The sequence below is a fragment of the Alexandromys fortis genome, unplaced genomic scaffold (genome assembly GCF_014885135.2).
Source record: "Alexandromys fortis isolate MF-2015 unplaced genomic scaffold, M_Fortis_MF-2015_v1.1 scaffold_5, whole genome shotgun sequence".
Classification (NCBI taxonomy): Eukaryota; Metazoa; Chordata; class Mammalia; order Rodentia; family Cricetidae; genus Alexandromys; species Alexandromys fortis.
The window spans coordinates 893,229-915,728 of record NW_026067924.1 but is presented as its reverse complement, the minus strand read 5'-3'; the positions used below and the strand labels follow the sequence as shown (position 1 = coordinate 915,728).

Below are 22,500 nucleotides of genomic sequence, written 5' to 3'. Positions count from 1 at the left end.
GCCTACTCCCTACTGCTGTGGCTCGTGCTGGTTACCAGCCATCACTGACAACTTGCCTGTAGCCCAAGGAGAAGAGAGTAGATCCACAGACATACGTACTAGTTAGTGGGTGGATGTGATGATAATGAGTGGGTACTTTGACTCTTAAATTCTATTTTAAAAATAGAAAATAGAAAACAAGATGCCGTATTAAAAATGAACGAAGAGGAGAGGTTGAGCACTTAAGAAAAAGGAAGGTAAGAACAGATTAAGGACGATGGAATCAGAAAAGGTGTTTGGCCATTCTGTACCCTTGCTTGGGAATATCTATTTTAGGTTTACAGTCATGAGGTAGCATTATTATTATGCTTTTCTGCAGTCTGTTTAGGAACCCAGACACAGGTACAGAAGTAATCACTCGCCAGATAGCATGCATGGTTAGGAACCACAGGCATGTGGCTAGCCACTGGGGACACTGAGTGGCCAGTTACTAGACACTCACAGAATGAGTCCAGTGGCTGTGAACATTGTACATAGAGAACAACCATTACGCTATGGGAGTATACTCCTTCCCTTATACCCATTCCATTGAGGCTTTCTGCTTTTAGGATTTTTGATTGAATGTCTTGTACGCAGTACATATAGGCATCTTCGTGCAATATACGTTGTGTGGTGTTAAGCACAAGGTCCCTTTGCCCCTGTGTGCCTTTTTCTGTCTTCTCCCCTTTTCTGTTAGTCCCCTTTAAATTTGCAGTTTTGTTTTGATTTTTCTGCCACTACATGTATGTGATTTTACAGATGTATATAAGCTCTAAGAACTGCAAATGAAAGCGACGGGCTTAACCCTCTTAGTATGCTTATCCAATCACAGTGACTTCTTTGCAAAGGACATAACCTTGGTCTTTATGGCAAAGAGAATCCACTGAATGTCTGTACCTACCATATTCCCTTCCTTCTTGTTGGACACCTAGGTTGGCTCCATAACTTCACTGTTATGACTAGGGCTGCAGTGAACACGGACATGCAGGGATCTCTGTGATGTGTTGGCTTGGAGTCCTTGAAATACATGGCCAGAAGTGGTGTGATATAGCTGTGTCTCATGGTGGGTTTCTTTTGAGTTTTTTAAGGAACCTCCATTCTGCTTCTATAGGGTCTGGCCTGGTTCTCATCATTCCCACCAGCAGTGTCTAAGGTCCCCTTCATTCAAGCCTCCTCCTTGTTTGTGGCCCATGCAATTCTCGGATTCTGTATAGATGGGGCATGAGCATTTTCATGATCCCTAAAACATGGTGACCTTATTGAGTGTTTTCCATGGAAATGTACAGCCCACCGGTTAGGAGGCTATTTATTCTAATGTATCAGCAATGGAAGCCACTCCCCACCAGTTACTACAGCTATTCATGGGGCTCATGGTGTATCCTGTGTGCCGGGATATGGCTTAACTATATCATTAAGAACGCAGACCTTTTGTTTTCCTCACAAGACTCAGGAAGGCCCTAAAAGGTTCGTGTGCGCCAAATTCTTGTCCTTTCCTTTACAAGCCAATTCACATTCTTACCCAACCTCATGACTTTTCGGAACACGAACACTAGGATTTGAAAGAGGACTAAGGCAGAGAGGAAATATACACGCCATATCCTCTTGAAAATCTTTTGCAACCTCCTGTGGTGGAAGCAAGAGTTGCTTGCAGTTTCTCAGTTCTCCCGGGGCCCCTGCTGGCCAACGGGAAGCTGACTGTGCACTCCTCACTCGCTAATGGTCCTTGGTCTTGGGTTGTGGTTGTGCTCTGGATGCCTCATTGGCTGCATAGTTCTCGCCAGGCCCAGGTGAAGGAAATACCCGGGGGCTTCCCCACAGATCTGTGCTGAGCGTGGCTTCCACTCCATCACACCCTGTACTTTTTTCACACTTCCCCTCCCTCAAGTCTTCCCTGTTAAAGCCAAGCAGGGACACTGTGTTCCAAGCTCATTAGTCAAGAATGTGACCGGACTGCCCCTGAAGAGGGTTTTCTCTGGCACGGTCTCTTTCTAACCATGCAAGTAAATCTGAAAAACAGCCTGTCTTTTCATGGAACCCACTCGGGATTACAGATTTTGTTTTGCCCCTTGGGGGCTAGACACTAGATAGATGAACCCTTAGGACCCCAGTGAACTCACAAAATGCCCTTATTAGCTATTTTGATGACAGGAGAATTGGGGCTCTGGAGTAGTTTTTCCTGCATTCATTTCTTCAGATGGTTCACAATTAGGACTCAGCCTGCTAGAGACAATCCCCCTTCTAGTGCAGTATGATGGAGGAAGGAAACATCCCTGCCTGCTGTAGAAAGCTCTGGAAAAGATAGCAGTTAAGAGTCCTCACAGATACTGAGCGAGGACATATTTGTGTGTGTGTGTGTGTGTGTGTGTGTGTGTGGTCATGCATGTGCATGTGTGCACGTGGTACTAAAACTTGATCCCAGGGCCTCACATCTCCCATTGGGTTTATGTCCAGGAGTCTAAGGCAAGAGGATGAGAAGCTCAAGGTCTGAAGAGTTCAAGTCCAGTCTGGGCAGTTTGATAAGATTCCGTCTCAAAAATAAAATAATAGAAAAGAATTTGGTGCACAATTAAGTGGTAAAACAACCAGCTAGTATGTGCATCCTGAGTGTAATTCCTGGGTGTACACCCCACTACCACACACACACACACACACACACACACACACACACACACACACACTATTGCAGAAGGTAAGCGTCTTGCCGTTCCCAGCTAGCAGAGACTGACTTAGGTAGGGGCAGAGCAGAACCCGATTTCTGCTTCCTGCCAATGATTAGTTTTGCTTTGACTAAAGGAGAACAAGCCTTTTCCTCTGAGCATTTCTAGGCACAATGGCAAAGTTGTCAACAAAGCAACCAGCGTGCAAAGAGTGTGCTGTGTTGAAGTGTCAAGGGAGTGATCACTCGCTCGTGTTCTGCCTCCTATTGAAAAGACCGGGCTTTGTGAGTGGTTGAAAGGCCGGTTGATAAATGGATGAAGCAAGGGAAGCTGGCATGAGGGTCTAAAACTAGGCATGTTAGGAACAATGGTTTAGGCTCCAAACAAAAGCAAGGATAACTAATCCAAAAAGTTCTGATATCTCTGTTTAGGTATCCAGGGAAATGTTTTGGAAGAGTTCTCTGTTGGCTCTACTCAGAGGGGCTCAGTTAATAAAGTACTTACCACTAAAACATTTGACCTTGAGTTTGGATCTCTAGCCCTCCTGTAAAAAGCTAGGTATGGCAGGATGTCTGTAGTCTTAATTCTGGGGAGTCAGAGACAAGAGGATCCTAAGGGTTCGTTGGCTTCTCAGTACAGCTACTTGCCAAGCACCAGGTTCAGTGAGAAACTCTGCTTCAAAAAGAGGTTAGAAGACACGGAAGGTTGACCTCTGACTGCCACATGAGTAGAACACATGTCTACCCATGTCACCCTCCTCCCCGATACACAGACTTCTCTCAAAAGATCTGAGATTTCCCAGCCTAAACAGGCTATGCAGCAGCCCTCGGCAAGGAGGCCTGAGAAGGTCCCTGAGGTGGTAACCAGGGCTGAGAGCCTGTGATTTCCACAGTTTCTCAAATCAGTTTCTTTAGCTTTGTCCACATTGTGAGCTACTGCGCGCTACTCAAACTCCTGACTCTCAACGGTTATCTGTTTCCGCCACAGACCCCACCTCATCCTTATTTTAGGATTAGAACTGGCTGGGCAAAGAACAAACTGCGGAACCTGCCCTGGCTCTTATTTGGCTTTCTGTGTTTTCCTTAGAGATTGCTAATGTCTTCCCTCCACAGACTTCTCTCAGCTCCGTGCCTTAGAAACGTGAGTGAGAGACGCGTCGTCTCCCATAGCTTCTTCCTTTTCCACATGAGGATCAAATCAAAGAAAGCTGTAGCGCTCATTCGATGTCACCAAACTCAGAGATGACTTGTGTCCTGTCCCTAATACCCAAGGCCTTCTGGCCATTTCCTTGTTGTATCGTTCTATAGTAGGAAAAAGGAGTTGGCATATTCAAGGGTACTCACCCCAGTATGCACTGCCTGAGGGCATTCTCAGCAGTTTGGAGGTGGCCAACAGTAACAGTCATTTCTTCACACTGAGAACTAAATAAACACTCAGGGGGAACACAAAAATTAATCATTTTTAGAATGTATGGGTCTAAAATAGGCCTATAATTCTGATATACTCTATTTAGAAAATCCTAAAGGACCATAACCCATAATAAATGCTTTACAGTAAGCTGAGGAAGAGGAAGAGAGAGCAGACTCCAGGTCACATGAGAATTAAGGTGCCGAGGGCCCACTCTTTCACCCCAGTTTCCCAGCCTGCAGTTGCTCCACACCCTTGCTCATCTGCAGTGTCATCGAAAACAGTGGGTCTGATGACATTCCCTTTCTCCGTTTGGGGTCTCTTAGAAATTGGATAAATCCTCAACTTGACCAGACCTACAGTCGCAACTGCTCCAGAGGCTGAGACAGGAACTTAGGATCCTCCTGCCTCAGCTCTTGTCTAGTGGAAATAGGGTCAACGGTAGATGCTCCGCTCAAACAGGTTGGCTTTAAGAGAGTGTCCGCACCTGGAGCTGAAGGAAGTCTCAGGGTTTAATACATTTCCCTCTACTAGAACAGTTTTCAGATAAGGCTGCGGGTCTTTCCACCACCAGCTGCGACCTTCAAGATTCCTTCACCCTCCTTCTCCTCTTCTCCTTTCACTCCTTATTGTAGCCCAGGCTAGCTTTGACTTTGCTCTGTAGTCAAGGATGGCCTTGAACTTCTGATCTTCCCGTTTCCTGTCTCCACCTTTCTACTATTAAGATTACAGGTATGTGCTCCATATCTAGTTTATGTACTGGGCTCTAATCCTGTTTTTTGTGGAAGTTAAGTAAACTGCTCAACAAACTGAGCGCAATGCCCTGCTTTTGGTTAGTTCTTACGGTTTTGTCATTTTAGTGGTCCATGTGCCAGTAGGCTTTATCTCTGTCCCGTGCCAATGATTGATTTCACATTGAATAAGGAACTTGCCCTCTGAGCGTTTCTGACATGGCATACAGTCCATTCACTACTCCAGGGAGCCATCTTTGTTTGCAGGGGTTTGTTTTAGCTCTTTATTTTCATCTAGACCCGGGCTGAGGCGTAGCACATATGTAGAACCTTGCTTTCTTTCTAAGTGTCATACAGCATTAGTACTGAGGTGTGGCGTCTTGTAACTTTCACAGACAGAAGGGATGCGGTTAGGCCCAGTTTGATTCTTTCGCATGTTGGTATCTAGTTTTTCTAGACATAGTTGTTAAGGAGACTAGTTTTCTCTCCCGAGTGATGCCTGCATCCTTCTCAGAAACCATTGGACTCTGCATGATGCTGCTGACTTTTAATTCCATTGGTCTGTGTTTGTGTGCCTTTAAGCAGCCATCATAGCTTTTGAGTGCTGTAACTTCATAGCAAAATTTTACATCAAAGAATACGTAATATTCAACCCGATTCTTTTGAAATAATATTTTGGCTGCTCAGAGTCTCTCAAGATTACATATGAAATTTCAGGAAGGATTTTCTTTTCTATGTCTGCCGAAATTAAATTGAATCTGTAGATGGCTGTCAAGAGTATGGACACCTCAACAATATGAAACCTTCAAATTTTAGAGCATAGGATGCTTGTGCATTTTTAATTAAGAAAAGAGTTACGTTCGCTTTTATTTATGTCTGTGTTGGGGGGTGATTTGTATGTGCACCCACAGACTCCAGAAGATGTCAGATACCTTGGGACTGCTATACAGGCTATTGTGAGCCACCTGACACGGGTGCTGGGAACCAAACTTGGGTCCTGTGGAAGAACACTTAAGAACTCTTAACCACCGAGGAATCTCGTCAGTTCCACTTGTGTCTTTAGTTTAAAAACTACTTGGTTTACATTTATTTGTTTGTTTGTTTATGTGTTTACTGTGTGCACCCATGTATGTGCTTTGTGCTATTGCAAACTCAATTATTCTCCAGTCTTACCCTTAATGTTTATTTATTATGTATATGTATCAATTAATTACATAGTTGGGGTTGCTGAAGCACAGGGATGTCAAGTTACTATGCCCATAGAAGTAGCATGGACATTACCTAATTGTGATGCTAGGCTCAAAACCCCGCAGACCAGGTCTTCACCTCCTTGCTGCTGCCACTGCTCAGGGCCTGGCCCCTAGGGTTGTAGGATGGTAAATTTTGATAAATTTGTGGTGGGAAATTCAGGATTATTGTAGTTTCTGCCCACTTCTCCTTGCCCCCCCCTTTTTTTTCACTTTTTCCAATTTTTTTCACTTGTGTTCTTTTATGCTAGGAGACAAGTTCCACGTGACAGACCTTCAGTGTTCACTCTTCAGAACTTGGATGCTCTGTAGAGCTGATCCTTCCTTTAGGAATTAGACTGTAAATAGTGCCTGTTAAATCGCTTCCACTATTCCCCCTCCCTTCCACCTCTCTCTGTCTATCTGTCTCTCATTTTATTTCCAGTGTCCTAGAGTCATTTGCATAAATAATTGAAAACTGGCTTACATACATAGCAGTAAAAATTTTAACCTGTGCTTTGCAGTAGTAGCGTCGGCCTTTTCTTTATGATGAGCATGTCTGGATGGTACAAAGATCCCTTTGTCTCCGCAGCCTCAATAAACCAATGGTCTGAACAGAGACTTGGTTTGTCTCAGGCAGAAGAGCAGCAGCCTCCTGTGGGAGCCTGACAGAAGTTTAACAATCGCTCGTGAGATGCGTTATCAACATCTTGGAAAGGTATATGGAAGCGTTTTAATGTGCCACTTTTTTTTATTTCAATGACTTAATGGAGAATCTCTAAATAGATATGGGAAAAAATACGAGAAAAAATGTTTGTGCCAGGTGTGTGTGAGATCAGGGGCACAAAACAGCCATTCTAGTGTTTGGAAGGCTGAGATTGTGAGTTTGAACCTGGTTTGAAGCACACAGACACACAGACACACACACACACAGAGAAATGTTAGAGAGAGGGGTTTCAAATATTCTGTAATATTCTCCTTATGCAAACAAATGAAAATAATTGAAGAAAAAAGTCATCTCTCCTCCAGTTAGTGACTTAATGACAGAATTCTACTGATCATTCCTCTTAAATATCCACTATTCTTTCCTTCTCTGGCCCCACTGTACTGTCTCCTATCAGCACCAACAGAGACAGAGACGCAGGAGGACCCTTTATCACAGCAACAGTACAGGACCTAGGGTTGCTGCCACAGATCGTAGTAATTTGTAGAATTCCTTCCGTGAAGGAAATTAGGTCTTTGGTTAGTATGAGTTATATGTAAGGGTTTTGTTGCTGTGGTTTCATTTGTCTTTTTAGACAGAGTTTCTCTACGTAGCTCTGGTTATCCCAGAACTTGATATGTAGACCAGGTTGGCCTCGAACTCACAGAGATCTGCTGGCCTCTTTTTCCTTAACGCTGGGATTAAAGCCGTGCACAACCACTACCTGGCAATACGTCAGTTTTTAAACCATTGTTCTGACTTTGATTGTCATGGTTCTTATGTATTTTTTTCACGTGTGTGAATGTTGTATGTTTTCTTATTTAATGCAGCCTTTGATTTATGCAGTGCTGTGTCTCATCCTAATAAAACATACACACACATACATGTATGCTTCTTTCTTCTAGTATTTTATTGTGTTATTTCCAAACACATATGTATGAACCTGTGATTTATTTTAATGTAAGATATAAAGATATAGAAAGGGTTTTTTTTCCAGAGCCTTGAAAATCACCCTGGCACCATTTTTAGGAGTTCATTTTGAAGTGCTCACTCGATCATACATTGAGTGTGGCTATCTCCTTGGGTTTATTTCTGGACATTCTATTATGGTCTGCTCATTTGTCTGTTGCTGTAGCAGTCCTCAGTGATTTAATGCTTGTCATGACGAATCTTGATTGCAGCACTCTGATGCTCTGGTTTAACGTCTGTTTAAACCATATGACGAATGATGAATCAGAACTTGTAGCAGTGAGAAAGTTACAGGCTAGCTGGTCCAAAGTAAACCATGAAATGTCTATAAAATCAAGTTAGCAGTGTTTCTGCTTCCCAGCTGAGTAGAGTAGCTTTCTGTAGGCTAACGCTTTCACAGAAACACAAATGTGGGTAAATCTCAAAAGCTTCCCTTTTCTAGCGGTACACACCAGTTATTTTCTTCCTTCCAGTGATAAGCTACCTGGTGAAGATAGCTCAAGGAAGAACAGCTTCTTTTGGTCCATGGTTACAGATCGTCTCAGTTGGGAAATCATGGCAGCGAGCGTGGCTCCAGTTGTGGTGGTAGGAATACAAGCAGCTGGTCACACTCTGTCCTCAGTGAGGAAAAAGAAAGGATTGGTTCCAGTGTTTCACTTGATTTTGGTCCTGATGCAGTCTGGGGCCACAGTACATGGGATGATGCCACTCGTCATAAGGGTGGGTCTTCCCTTCACAGTTAAACCTTTTTGGAAGACACTGTGCCCAGAGCATAGGTGATCCTCTATGATGTCAATCAAGAATGATAATGACCACAGGTGTTCAGGAACCACAGAAACAAGACTCAGTGTACTAGGAAGATGAACATGTTTCTAGAGCAACAGATAATGTCTAGACAATCTTGTTTTTCTCTCTCAAGGCATTTGTTGATTCGGAGCAAAGTCATAGGGTTAGACTTACCCAAGCCAAGAACATCTATTAAGGAAGAGAAGAACAGTTATGACATTATGCAGAGCTTGTATAACAAAATAAAAATTCACAGGGCCATCAGCAAAACCATGACTTTCCGTGTGGGATGTTTTCTGGGTTCTGGTGCTATCTGGGACACGGATGAACAAGGACAGAAGATGCTAGAGGGAAGAGTCAACTCTCCCACAGCCTTGTGCTGGGAAGAAATTTGGTATCAACCTCACCACAAAGCCAAACTGCTCCGAATGTCTCATGGAGGAAAGAAGGTAGAAGGTCGGAGTCGGGGGATAGGCAGCAACTAGTGTGCACTTTATGAGGAAAAACTAGAAATAACTTGTTATTCAAAGCAGGGACGATGTCAGGTAACAACAGAGAGGTGATGTAGCAGGTGCAGACCCTCAGATGACTGGCATTCTCAGTCAAGAACAATAGGAAGATATGGTTATTATATTTGAGAAAGCAGAGAGGGAAGGACAAAGGGAGGCAAGTGTGCATGATTTCATTAGGATAGACACATCTGTAGAAAGGAGCTAGGTGGATATTTTATAACTGAAACATTTATCAAAGCTCAAACAAGATTAGCACAAAATGAAAATTATGGTGAAGCTACCTAAAATCAAAGCCATAAAATTGTTCCAGTATTTGGTAAGAGGAGAAACTAATTTCTTTTACTTTTTAACATTTATTGGTTTTTTTTTAACTTACTTATTTGCAGGACTGGGAATTGAATGTGGGGATTGACTCATGCCAGGTTTATTGCCTTTAAAGAAACAAGCAACAACACTGGAAACTCACTTCATCAAGTTACGAAAGCCAGAAAGCAAAGGAGCATCACTCTTTAAAGCTTGAAGGAAAATATTGGAAGCCCTAGGATTCTGTACCCAAAAAAATCATCCGAAAATGAAGATGAGGGATGGCTGGATGGTTCAGAGGTGAAGGTCCTCGGCCCTGAGCTGGACCACGTGGGCTTGGTTCTCTGAACCCATATGGTAGGAGGTGAGAACTAACTTCAGCAAGTTGTCTTTTGATTTCTACATCTGTGTTGTGGCCCAGGCACACACACACACACATACAGACACATTTGCATGAACACATACACATGAACATATACGCAAGTACACACATGTATTTATATGTACACATTTATATACACAGTTACACACAGTAATACACACATACACTGACCTATATGTATACATACACTCACATACATGTTAAGTAAATGCAAAAAAAAGAATGGGTAAAATACATATTTTTAGTCAAAAACAGGCCACACTAAGGAACTCTGAGCCAATTCCTCAGGCCCGAAGAAAGTGATTCCAGATGGAAACGTGGAAGCACTGGAGGAAATGAGGAAAAATATAATGGGAAAATATATGGAAATGCAAATAAATGCTGACTGCACGAAACAATAATGCTAGTGTCTGCTGGAGGTGAAATGAGACCCTGGGATAGGAATGCATGACTGTGACAACGGGACTGACTTAGCAAATGGGATCTCAACATTTCAAACAGTATCAGCAAGGAGGAAGGGAGGTGAGCACGTCAACACTCAAAGACCAGTGGTTCGCCTTCCCAACACTGCGGCCCTTTAATGTAGTTCCTCATGCTGTGGTGACCCCAAGCCTTAAGACCATTTCATTGCTACTTCATCACTGTCATTTTGATACTGATATTAATCCTAATGTAAATATATGATTTGTAGGGTAGCTGATGTGCTATCCCCAAAGTGGTTGAGACCCACTGGCCGAGAACCGCTGAAGTCTAAGACGTAAAGGAGCCTATTGTGACCCCAAAGGGAAAAGTAAGGTAACTTAGGAATCAATAAGTAAACAGAGGAGAATGTGGATTAATAAGGAACACTTCAGCAGGAAATAGGTAGAGAGAAAAGGCCGTCACTGGGAAAGAAGTAAATTGATGATCACATGTAAGGTCAGACCTACCCATAATTTTGTAAATTATAATAAATAAATATATACAATATTAATATAATAAATAAAATATAATACTAAATACTCCAGTAGTGAAAGACATTAATAAAAACAAATACATGATACCAGGTAAAGTTTTAAATATAAAAATCATAAGAAAACATGGTGACAAGGACACAAAACTGATCTCTCTATGAACGTATGCACAATGATCCTATATGAAATATGAACAGGGAGATGCAGTAACCTGGAGAAGAATGGTGCATTGCACTAATCTGGGCTCATCACACATTCGTGTAGGAGAAAATGGATGGTTATTGCTACACATGCAGGGGATGTCTGTATATACCTAGGATGCAGATCAGAAACACTGACTGATAGTCTATGTTTTAATGAGGAATGAGGCTGAGTTTATCCTGAAAGAACACAGAAATGGAGAGGCTACTGTGTTTTCTGTATCAAGATCACTCTGGATGCAGAAAGGCTCTCTTTCATGGGCAGTGGTAATGTGTAAACAAACTCTCTTTCTGCTCTCTTGCTGGTTTGGCCAGCAGGAGGCGTCAGCAAAGGTGAAGAAGGCCTTTGTTCCCTTCTACAGTACGCTCAGGTGTGGTGACCTAACTCAAGGATGCAGGGCTTCTTAGACACAGCATGGCTTCCAGACACTGCCCCCATGACATCTCCGTTAGGCCTATTAACAACAATGGTCCCCTTTTCTTGTCCTAGGTAATGAACATCCCTGGGTAGTTTCCCTAAACTGGGTAGTTTTTCCTAAACAGCTTTCTAAATTATTTTTCCCAAAAGTTTCCTTTAGCGCTGTGTGTGCCAGGTTTTCTGCAGGACCCTCACTAATATCCTCTCAGTCTTTATCCCCACTCGGAACACTTGCCACCCCAGCGTACACTCCTACACTTGGCAAGTGTCACCACCATAGACACCCAAACCAGGTGTCCACGTGACGTCCGGGTTGTTTGTTTTCTCTCTCTCTCTTAACATTCGCTGTAATATTCTATTTACATTTTCCAGCAGTTCCTGGTGTAACATCCTTCTTCCCCTGTATAAGTGCCAGGCCACGCTGCCTTGAAGTGTACCACAGAGCACATTGATTACTTAGAATCCTTTGCTATACCTCCCTCATCTGATTTCACTCGACAAGTTCCAGAGTACAAACTCCTTGTAGAGTATATAGCTGCAGTTATTCTACTTTTTTGTTGAATACTATTGCCTCTCTCTCCCATACATAGTTTATAAGTTCAGCTTGGCTGTAGGTGCTTCTGCGTAGGGAAAAGTAATATACCTAGGGCTTGACTACTCATGGTTCCAGGTGCTCATTGGAGTGGAACTTGGCTCCTGTAGATTGTGGGGTAAATACTCTCACCATTTTTTCAAGACAGAACTTCGAGATCAACTTCTCTGTGTATCCTTTTTTTTTCAACTTGTTTCAAATGCATGTAGAAGTCATATTACTTCTTGTATTCACCTCTTCATTGAGTTTCTGACACCATTTTCTGAGCTGCTTTTATTCACTTTTTTTTTTTTTTTATCTCTGTAGGAGATTTCAACCTCCAGGAAAGGGGAGGATTCACCTCTTTGGTTCAAAATGGAAAACACTGCAGTAGAACTGTGTGTGATACACAATGTTGGGCAAAGCCTCCTTTGTAAGATGACTGTTGACCAGGGACCCGAATGGAATGGGAGATAAAGTCGCGTAGGTAGACCAGCATGCTAGATAGAGAAATCTACAGTTTCAAACGCCCAGTGCTGAGCATGTGCTCGATGCTTTAAATGAATAGCAGGGAGGTCAATATGATGGAAAAACACAATGAAGAGACTCGGAAACAAGGTAAGAAACTAGCAAGAAACTGGAACTCTACTCAGGGAATTATAGTGAGCCTTTGGGAAGATTTGAGCAGAAGAAAACACAAGGCAATGAGTGTTTTGAACTGATATCTTCTGGCTCTGTGGTTAGACCATTTTTTTTTTCTTCAACAAGCAGTGACAAAGCAGGGGCAAGTGACCAACTGGTGCATGAATTCAGAAAGAGAGTGTGACAGCTTAGACGGAGAGGACATGTTGAGAAGTGTTGACCTCTGGGATTCTTCTGAAAGTAGAGATAAAGTATGAGAGATGGCTGGAGAGAGGGAAGGAGGGAAGGAGGGGTGAGCAGGGCGGGGAGAGACTGATGGCTTCCAGTCTGAGCACTTGGGAAAATGGGGCTTCCAGTCCCTACCATATGGGATGCAGCTGCCACCATCACTGCTGCCACCTCCAGCACCGTTATCATCCACAACAGCACTAAAAGGTAACAAATACTGGTGAGGGTGTGGAGAAGTGGGAACCCTTGTGTACTTAGCACTAAAATGGAAGCTACCGCCATGGAAATCAATGGCAATTCCTCAGAAAACTAAAATTGGGGTTATCATGGTGTCTAGCAATTTCACCTTCCAGTTTTTGTCCAAAATAATTAAAATCGTGATTTTAAAGAGATGGCAAAACTCCAGGTTCATGGTAGCATTAGATAACATATCCAAGATAAGAAAACAACCCTAAAGGCCCATGAACAAATGGGTGAATGAACAAAATATCTGCACACACACACACACACACACACACACACACACAGAGAGAGAGAGAGAGAGAGAGAGAATAGTATATAGATTTGAAAAAATTAATCTTGTTATATGAAATACCTAAAATAATCAAAGACAAATACGGAGAGTAAAACACTTGTCCTATGATCTGGAGAAAGAAAACAGGAGCTGTTATTCACAGTATAAATTCTTCATGATACAAGATGCTTAAATTCTAGCAAGCCTCATTACAACAAAGCTATATTTCCTGATACTGTGTTGTGTGTCTAAAATGTGGTAAGAATTTTAAACTACTTCATGAAGTGTAGTCAGTATGAAAGTGGGGACTCCTGTAATCTGTGACAAGAATAAATTTGGAGAATATTGTGTTAAATGAAGTAAGCTAAATACAAAAAGATGAACACTACATGACCTTACTCATGTATGGAAAAAAAATGAAATTCATGCCCCAGCCTGAAGCATGCATGAGCAGCCCATATATGGTGTTTCTGTTGAACTTGTCCATATTGGGTTTCATGGTCTAAGGTGATGAGGACGACTGGCCAGGTCTCTTCCTTGCTTATGTATGGAATCCTAGGAAACTGAAGACTTGATACAAGAAGATGGCTACCAGAGGATGGATAGGAATGTGTGGGTCCTTTCAGATAAGCAGAAGGAACAGATATTCAGATTTGTCACCCAGCAGGGTGACCCCAGTCAGAAATAATGTATTATAAATCTCCAAAGATCTAAAAGAATATATTTCAAACACTTCACCATAGAAATTACAGGTAAGTCAGATAACAGCTATATTAATTTATTGGATTTGATCATGCCACACTGACCACGCGGAGGGAACTATCACATCATGTCCAGTGAGCATATGTAATTACGGTTTGTCAATCAAAAATAAAATAAATGCAAGTAAGTGGGCAGAAGATACAACTGAAAATGGGTCCCCGCTGAGAGGAACTCAGCAGCTGTAGACACCACTGATTTGCAAAGCTCAGAGCAAGCAACTAGCATGGCAGTGTGGCCTCTCTGGCCCTAACCTGGCCAAACGGATGAGGTCACACTGTTGGTCCATAGCTGGTGTTCCTAAGCAGGCCCTGGAGTAGGACCCACACCTCTGCCTGCTGGCTTGCCTCGCCAAATTGTAAAGCTGACGTCATTGTTTTCTTTTTCTGTACCAGCCTGTCTTGTTCTTTGTCTCGCTGTCCCCGGAGCTCGGGAGTAATTGTTCCATCAGCGTTTCCCCTGTGTGTTTTGGATAGAAATCTGTAGAACGATGAGTTTAGTATCTTGCCTCCTTTTCTCTTGGATACTCTTCTTTTGTAAACTTAGCGTTCTGAATATTGTTAATTCTGTTTAAGTGGACTTGAAAAAGGAAACTTCAAAGGGGCCATTTGGATTGTTCTCAAATGCAGACAGCCACGGGATCCACCTAGGACTTGGGGAATCCAGTGTTGAAATGTCCGGGCCCCTTTCTTTCTCTCTGAGGGAGGTCTGTCATGAGTGTTTCCACTCCCTCCAGTGAGAACACACCAAGAGGTCCCCATGTGAAGCAAACCCAGCCTTGTACACATCTGGACTGTCTCCACAGCATGCCTGAACAAAGCGTCTGCAAGAGGGCCTATGTGCCAGAGCCCCGTAGCACGTGTGGTGCAGAGCTGTTCCTCGGGTGAAGCGCTGAGCCGCCGGTTAGGCTACCTCGGGACAGCATCAACCTATTTCACTAGCGGAGCGTAGGTCCATGAAATCCAGAGTTCCTTCTCCTGCAAACCAGGCTGCGAGCCGGAGACGCCACCTGGCTCTTCCTGCGAGATAGCAATTCTAAATGCGATGAAACATCTACCCAACCTCCATCTCTTTTTTTTTGTCTCCAGCTTCCTGGTGGGCGTGCCCAACTTGGCAGCCAAACTGCACGTCTCAGTGACGTCATCTTCCAGGTCCGCAGTGCCACCCTCCTGGGCCTCCTCTCCCCTGTGTTTTTAGGTGACAGTCACTTCTTAGGTGCTAAGCTAAAATAAGCAGCATAGTCTCAAACAGAGAAAGGCCATGGAAGAGCTTTCCTATCCTGCCGCAAACCCTGCTGAGTTTCACAAGGGGTTTATCTGTAAGTATCAGGAGGCTGTAGTCTGGACTCAGGCTACTACCATAGACCATGGGTGAAGCCAAGAAATAGGGGCAAGCATTTCAAAGGAAACAAGGAGAAGTTCATGGAGACTGCTTTGACACAACCATTGGTGACGAGAGAATTGGAGCTGGCTCCTCCGCAAACATTATTACGCAGCCTTTACCTGCAATACAGTTCTAAGGAGTTCACTAAATAGCTCCTTTTAATGCATTTGGGCCCTTCCACCATGGTTGACTGACTCCATTTTGTTAGGCTTTGATGTAAGTGGCTCTGTTTCGTACCAGCAACTTTGACAAAAATCCCTGCATTTCAAGTGTGCCTTCTCCCCGGAGTTTGGTTGCCGCGTTTAGAATTGTAATGGCGTCCATTCTTAAGGTGGCTGTGGTAGATACACAAGTGGTTTTGGCAGGAATGGATTGGGCTATTTCTTCCAGGTATGGTTGCAGACAGAAGCTGTACCACGACAGTTACAATCTGATCCATAACGCATTGCATCCATAGGGGACTATGACCACTGTGGCCCTGTGATCAGATTCCCAGTGGGACGAGGTTGGGTTGAGTGCTTTTAATTTTTCTATCTATTTGCTCTCCATAGGGTAGCTTTAAACAGTTGTTAATCTCAGAAGATTAATGGCCTCAAAAAAAAAAAAAAATGTTGGCTCAATGGAGTCTTATTGTCTTCGGTTCCCACAGAATAACTTAGCCATTACACCAAGAACTCCTGCTTACTTAAGCTTTTATAACTAGCCTGTGCCTTCATAGGTAAACATTTGGTTTTGGTGGAGATTGCGCCATCCACATATGATCATTGTGTGTTGAGAGGATGGCTTTCTATGACCCAGCTGCCCACTTCTAGGTCTGTAGCCAAAGGAAACAAAATCAACACATCAAAAAGATCCTTGCAGGCCCATGCTTACTGCAACCCTGGTCCCAAGAGTGAAGCCATGGAAACGGCCGAGCCCCTAACCAAGGATGAGCAGATAAGGAAAAAGCCACATCAAAATATACTGCTTGCCATTCTCAACAAATTAGTACAAATATTCGTGTTAAAATCTACGCATTCAATTTTAAGTTAGCTTTAACTGCTATCTTTTTTATGAAGTTGCCTACCTCTTGCATTGGTTAATAAAAGTCTTTGGGAATGATGAGGAAATCTCTGTGGTAAATCTCAATAGTCCAGTGAGCCTTGTATACTTGTTAGGAAGAACAGGCGTTTATGGCCTACAGTAGACAGGGCAGGCATCAATAGTCTGTTTACTGACCTTTTTTTTCTCTAAAATCAGGAAAATAAAAATTTTTACTTTTCAGATAGGTATTTTCAATTAACATGACTCTTCTGTAAGTCTCTCCCTTGGTTCCATTCCAGACCTCTAACCTGTGCTAAGGGACACGAGCTTCTGATTTTACTGTGTCTCCAAGTTCCTAGGAAAAGAGACAGCAAGAAATATGGCTCCATGTTATAATTAGAGCTAACATATATTTTTAAGAACTCACTATAACTAGTTCCTTTTTTTTTTTTTTTTTTTTTTTTTTTTTTTTTTTTTTTTTTTTTTTTTTTTTTTTTTTTTTTTTTTTGAGACAGGATTTCTCTGTGTGGCCCTGGCTTTCCAGGTATTCACTCTGTAGACCAGGCTGGCCTTGAAGTCACGGAGATCTACCTGCCTCTGCCTCCCAAGGAGTGCTGGGATGAAAGGAGAGCACCACCACCCTCCTTAAGTAGGTACATTCTTGATGGCCTCTTTTAAACCTGCTTTGCCAAAGAGCACACAAATTTGTATTTTTACCCCGCCGATGTGGAAAGTGAAAGCCTGTGAAGTTACTGGGGTGTGAGGCATGACCAGTACCTCCTTCTTTCAGGCTTTTCGCAAGAGGACGGCTCTCTGGGAGAGCATCACAACCATTTCCGCTTCAATTAGGAGCTGCAAAAATAAATGAGAGCATTCAGAACAAAAACACAAATGCAAATCAGCCACCGCCACAGGGACATGAAGTAAGCATTCTAACGTCTCAAAGCTCAAACGGAAAACTGCAGGAAGTCGAAGGACAGTCAGGGATGTTTTTGATTTCTATCTGGGATTCCGTACAGACGGGGGTTCCTCTGCTTGCTTGGGTACCACACTGTTATCCAGAGACCACAACTATTGCTGTTGGACCCTGTGCTAATTGTTACTTGCCAGTTATTTGAGAACAAGTAAGATTGTCCTGTGAAGATTATAAAACCTGGTTCTCTTTCATTGACCTTCAGGAGAGATTGGGATTTTCTGTGTTACCAAAGCACAAAAGTCCCTGAAACTCAATTCCCCCAAACATATGTTTATATGTGTACTTCAGGACATAAATATACATACATACACACACATATATCAGCACAAGTGGGTGTAGGATGATGTGGTTAGCACACAGATATACCTTCTGCCCTATGTGTGACAGTCTACTAATATGAGGGGCTCAGTGGACAGCAGGTGGTGTTTGAGGAGTTTATCCTGTATATGGTTGGCATGGAGGGCTGTTGTACAAGACAAACGCAGTATTGGACTGCCCAGCCTTCTGGCTCACTCAGTCTGTCTCAGTGTGTCTCAGGCTGCTCTCTCAGCACTGACTAGAATCTTATTCGGAAATCTAGGCAGATGCCTTCTAATTATGCATGCTCCATAAGCTCTGGGAGATTGATTGAGCAGACATATTAGAAGTATATTACCATGGAGGGCTCCCAATTATTCTGAGATATATACTGACACATTTTCGGTTCTAGCGCTGTAGAATTGGCAGAGCTTTAAGATTCGTGACTAGATCTTACCTTAAGTCCGCTGGGCCTAAGACACATGAATCTGACTGACAGGCTCAATGGTTGCTAGGATTTCACACTGTCATCTGGCTAGTGGTATTATCTGTCCCATCAAATTTAAATGGAAAAGGGAAGATATGGGCATGGTGGTGCAAGCCTGTAATCCCAGCCCTGGCAAGGTGGAGGATGGAGGATCATGAATTCAGAGATTCAAGGTCACCCTCAGCTACATAGGAAGTTAGAGGCCAAATTGGGTTATATAAAACTCTGCTTCAAAAAGATAGAGCAAGAGCGAGAGCTAGAGAGAGAGAGAGAGAGAGAGAGAGAGCGAGAGCGAGCGAGCGCCTGCAGAGATGGAGCATTCCCTGCTTTTCCTGAGGACCCAGGTTTGGTTCCCGGCACCCACATGGTAGCTCACAGGGTTTGTAACTCTAGTTTCAGAGAATCCATCCCTTCTTCTGGCCTCTGTGGTCACTGAATGTACGTGATATATATAAACAAACACTCGTGCACATAAAATGAAAATAATGAATAATTTTTTAAAAAGAGACTTTACTTTTTAAATTTATCTATATATTTATCCTCTAGGATAACTATAGAAACTTCTCTGAAGAATAGTCATATTCTGGAAGTTTCCTGAAGCACAACAGATGAAGGTGCATTGGGATCATATTAAAAACAACAACAAAAGCCGGAAGTCTATGGCTCCCACCGGGATATCATTAGGAGTTAGGCGTCCTAATCTGCTTAGAAAGCTTTCCTGGTGAATGTTTTCTTGGCCTACCCCAGCCCCAGGATGGTGTCCTACTTCCTCTCTTTCCTGCTCATGTCTGGCTCTTCTAGTCCCCTCTGTGTTCCTGACTGAACCACCATCCCCTTCCTCTCAGCTGCCATTCTGCTGCTGATTTATGGCCCCTGCTGCTTTTCTCTTCTCTTTGATTTCTACTCCACCAAGGGCTTTGAGGTCCTGCTTCTAATCAGCTTCTTTCCCAATTCTTTATACTCCCCAGTTCTGCAGTCCCTAGGCTTGTTTCCCTTTGGAGGGCATCACTGTGCCATATCCTATACTTGTGCTTGAGATGCTAAACCAAGCTCAGCCTCGGTTGCTTGTCCCTCTCATCCCATGTGAAGTGAGGTCTCAGGGTCCTCATCCAGAAACTTTGCTGGGCTTCATATGTGAGTTCAGCATATCTTGTCAGTGTATGCCATTTGTCACACACGATGGCATGTGGTCCTTCAGATAAGCACAAATATCCTGGAATGCTTGGTGGTCACACGATAGGCTCTGCAACATTTACCTCATTTTTTCCATGTTTATTTTTTCCTCTGCCACATCTTCATAATTCTATGAAAGCCCCTCCCTCACTTACTCAATTCCCTACCAGCATGGTATATTCGTTTTTACTCTTTACTAATGCTATTACTGCTTCCTCTCACTTGGTCCTCTACTGTCATGCCAGATGAAGTCATCTGTATCCCTTTCATGAATACATCAGTTCTTTGCCTCTTGATGTTCTTTGATCCCGTCAAGGGCACTCCAAATTGAGATGCTCCACACTCATTTGGAGAGTAATACAATCCTTTGTCAGTAGAGCAAGAGAATATTGAGTTTCTATTTATGTTTGTTTTCTCATCTAAAGGGAAGCATAGGACTCCGTTCTGTGTCTTAACATGACTGCCCCTTGATATGAATAACAGTGCTGGGTCACACACGGTCTGTGAGGGTCCCTGCAGGAAGGGCGGGACGGAGGGTGGTTACCAGCATCATGGCACAGATTTCCACTCATGTTTTCCTGGTGAAATGATTTAAAATTAAATCGTCTGGAAATACTACATTAAATCTCACAAAACATTCAAAGTGGCATGCAGAAAGGGCTGCAGTGTGATCACTGGTTAAGGAAATACTAACAACGCTGATGGAAGGAGAAGGAAATAATGGGGCTGACTCCTTAGAAATGGGAGTCAGAACAAAGGATATTTGCTACAAAATGAGAGAAGGCAAAACCATTCAGAGTTCAAAAGAAAATTGAAAATTATCAAGAAACTCCTTGATATATGCTTTAAAGTTATTATGTTAAGAGTCAGTCTAGAGGCAAGGGTATACCAGGGGATCTGACACCCCCTTTTTACTTTAGCAGAAACCTGAACACATGTACACACACACACACACCTATACAGATAGTTAAATAAGATAAATCTTCTAAAAGAAAGAATGGGTGTTATTGAAAGCTAGGAATTTGCACTTTGAGACATCAAGACTACAATCAGGAAGACATGTAACAACCAGGAATCCAGATGTAATTAACCATATTTTAAGTAGGAGCTAAAACCTATTTCAGTATCATTCATAAAAGGAAAAAAATTAATAAAATAGTGCCAGTGAGAACAAAAACTCTTATTGAGGTTTACCTTTATTCTACTATTTTACACTTTTCTTTTTAAGGAAACTCTATATGGATTATGAATATAAAGATATACTTTATATATCAGGAACTGTACATATTGAGTAGAAAAATCAGTCTTAAACTCCAGAGGCATTATGCAGTAATCCAGAAACTCCAGAGGCATTATGGGATAATCCAGTAACTCCAGAGGCATTATGAGATAATCCAAAAACTCCAGAGGCATCATGGAATAGTCTAGAAACTCCAGAGGCATTAAAGGATAATTCAGAAACTCCAGGGGCATTCTGAGAGAATCCAGAATCTCCAGTGGCATTAAGGGATATCAAGAAACTCCAGAGGCATCATGGGATAACCTTAAAAGCAACCTCTGAATGACTCTTCTGAGGAAAGAAACAGGTTTTTGGTGGACAGTGAGAAGATGCCAATGTAGGTGACGTCAGTTACCAAGAGCAGTGAGCCTTAGGAGGCATCTTTCTTACAAAATAATATGTGCATTCGGGAGGAATGAACTAAGGGAGGGATTAAAGCTGATATTTTGTCAATAACAAATGGAGTACTTTTAATAACGTATACTGTGAATTATTATCAGGCATCACAAAGATTCTCATATGAAACAGAACTAACAAAAACATATCTTTCTTCTGTTGCAGCTCAGTGTAACACTGTATGTCATGTGCTGTTCCTTTCATGGTCTGCAAGGACTCTCAAGGAAGGGCCTGGTGAAGGTCATGAGGGTGAGGTGGGGCTATGTCATTTCTTCTGCCCAAGGAGTACTCTCTTTCATCTACATCAGTCTTCAGGTGTGAGCCATGACACCAGTTATGAGCTACACACACAACTTACAGGTCATTCTTGGAGTAACACATTTTAAGGGCAATCTGAAACACCTCACATACACATATGCACTGCATACGCACACTGAATCAAATAATTACTTTCCTTTGGCCCTAAGCAGAGTCTTATACAGACTCAGATTTTTCAGTGACATTTAAAGTTGTCAATGGCTACTGAGAAACTGGGGACACTTGATTGCTTGTGATGTTTATCAGGTGGAGGCAGTGAGCAATCGTAATGCACGTACTATATTTTGATAGCTTTATGAATTTGGAAGAAATTCCAACTTTGTACAACATCATGTGTATATTGTGTTTTAAAAGGCCTATCCTGGCCTTCCTGACTCTGATGTAAGATATCTCTACACTCCAGATTAACAGACAAATGTAAATTATTTTGATGGTTATAATAATCATTTGTTCTGCTTTCAAATCCATTATCCACAAAGAACTTTCTTATTCGTTTTAAAATCCTGGTATGGAGTGTCCAGGTCAAGTTCATTTTCCTCCGCTGTGTTTGCACAGCACAGATACTCGGCAAATGTTTCGTAGTTTAAGTGACTGAATCAGCCAATAAGTGAGGAACTACAATAGATGCCAAAGACACAGCCCCTGTTCTTCAGTGGCACTGAGGTGACTGCCATACTATGAAATAACAACGGGAGCAGAGAGGCGAAGACGTGGAACAGTCGGTTCAGGGGAGTTCAGATGCAGTACAGCCGTGGCGAGGCTCGGTGATGGGAGTTCAGTTTGACCCATGAGTAGAAGTTCAAAACTGGACAGATACTAAGTTAGGCTGAATGGGGCAAGTGGAGTAAAGCCGTATGGGTGAAGGTGTGTTCGAAGCATTCTTGGGAAAGCGAGGAGATAATTCCATCTATGTCAAGAAAGCAAAGGGTGGAGCAGAGTATTAATAAAGGATTGCTTGCAAAGAGTTGCCAGGCAGTAGCATCTGCAGCCTGCCTTTAATGCAATCATTGTTTGATTCCCATACCTGGGCACAGAGAGGAGTCTTCAACTCGAAGGACACACATATTGGAACACCAGTCACCCTGTTTTATGAATGTATGTGGATGTAAGTCCTGAATTAACTTATATCTCTAGCCTCTTGCCTGGAATTCATAAGTATTTGGTGATTGGATGGAGTCCCTGATTTGAC

The 22,500-nt window shown here is 42.7% G+C and overlaps 1 long non-coding RNA gene across 1 annotated transcript in view; it reads left to right on the top strand.

Annotated features, from left to right (window-relative positions):
• Positions 1 to 13,188, top strand: part of LOC126501553 (uncharacterized) — a 38,158-nt gene extending 24,970 nt beyond the window's left edge. The window contains exons 2-4 of the long non-coding RNA XR_007591713.1: positions 6,632 to 6,757; positions 9,396 to 9,676; positions 12,164 to 13,188. This is a non-coding gene — a long non-coding RNA (uncharacterized lncRNA). The remainder of the gene's footprint in view (positions 1 to 6,631; positions 6,758 to 9,395; positions 9,677 to 12,163) is intronic.
• Positions 13,189 to 22,500: the final 9,312 nt, after the last annotated feature.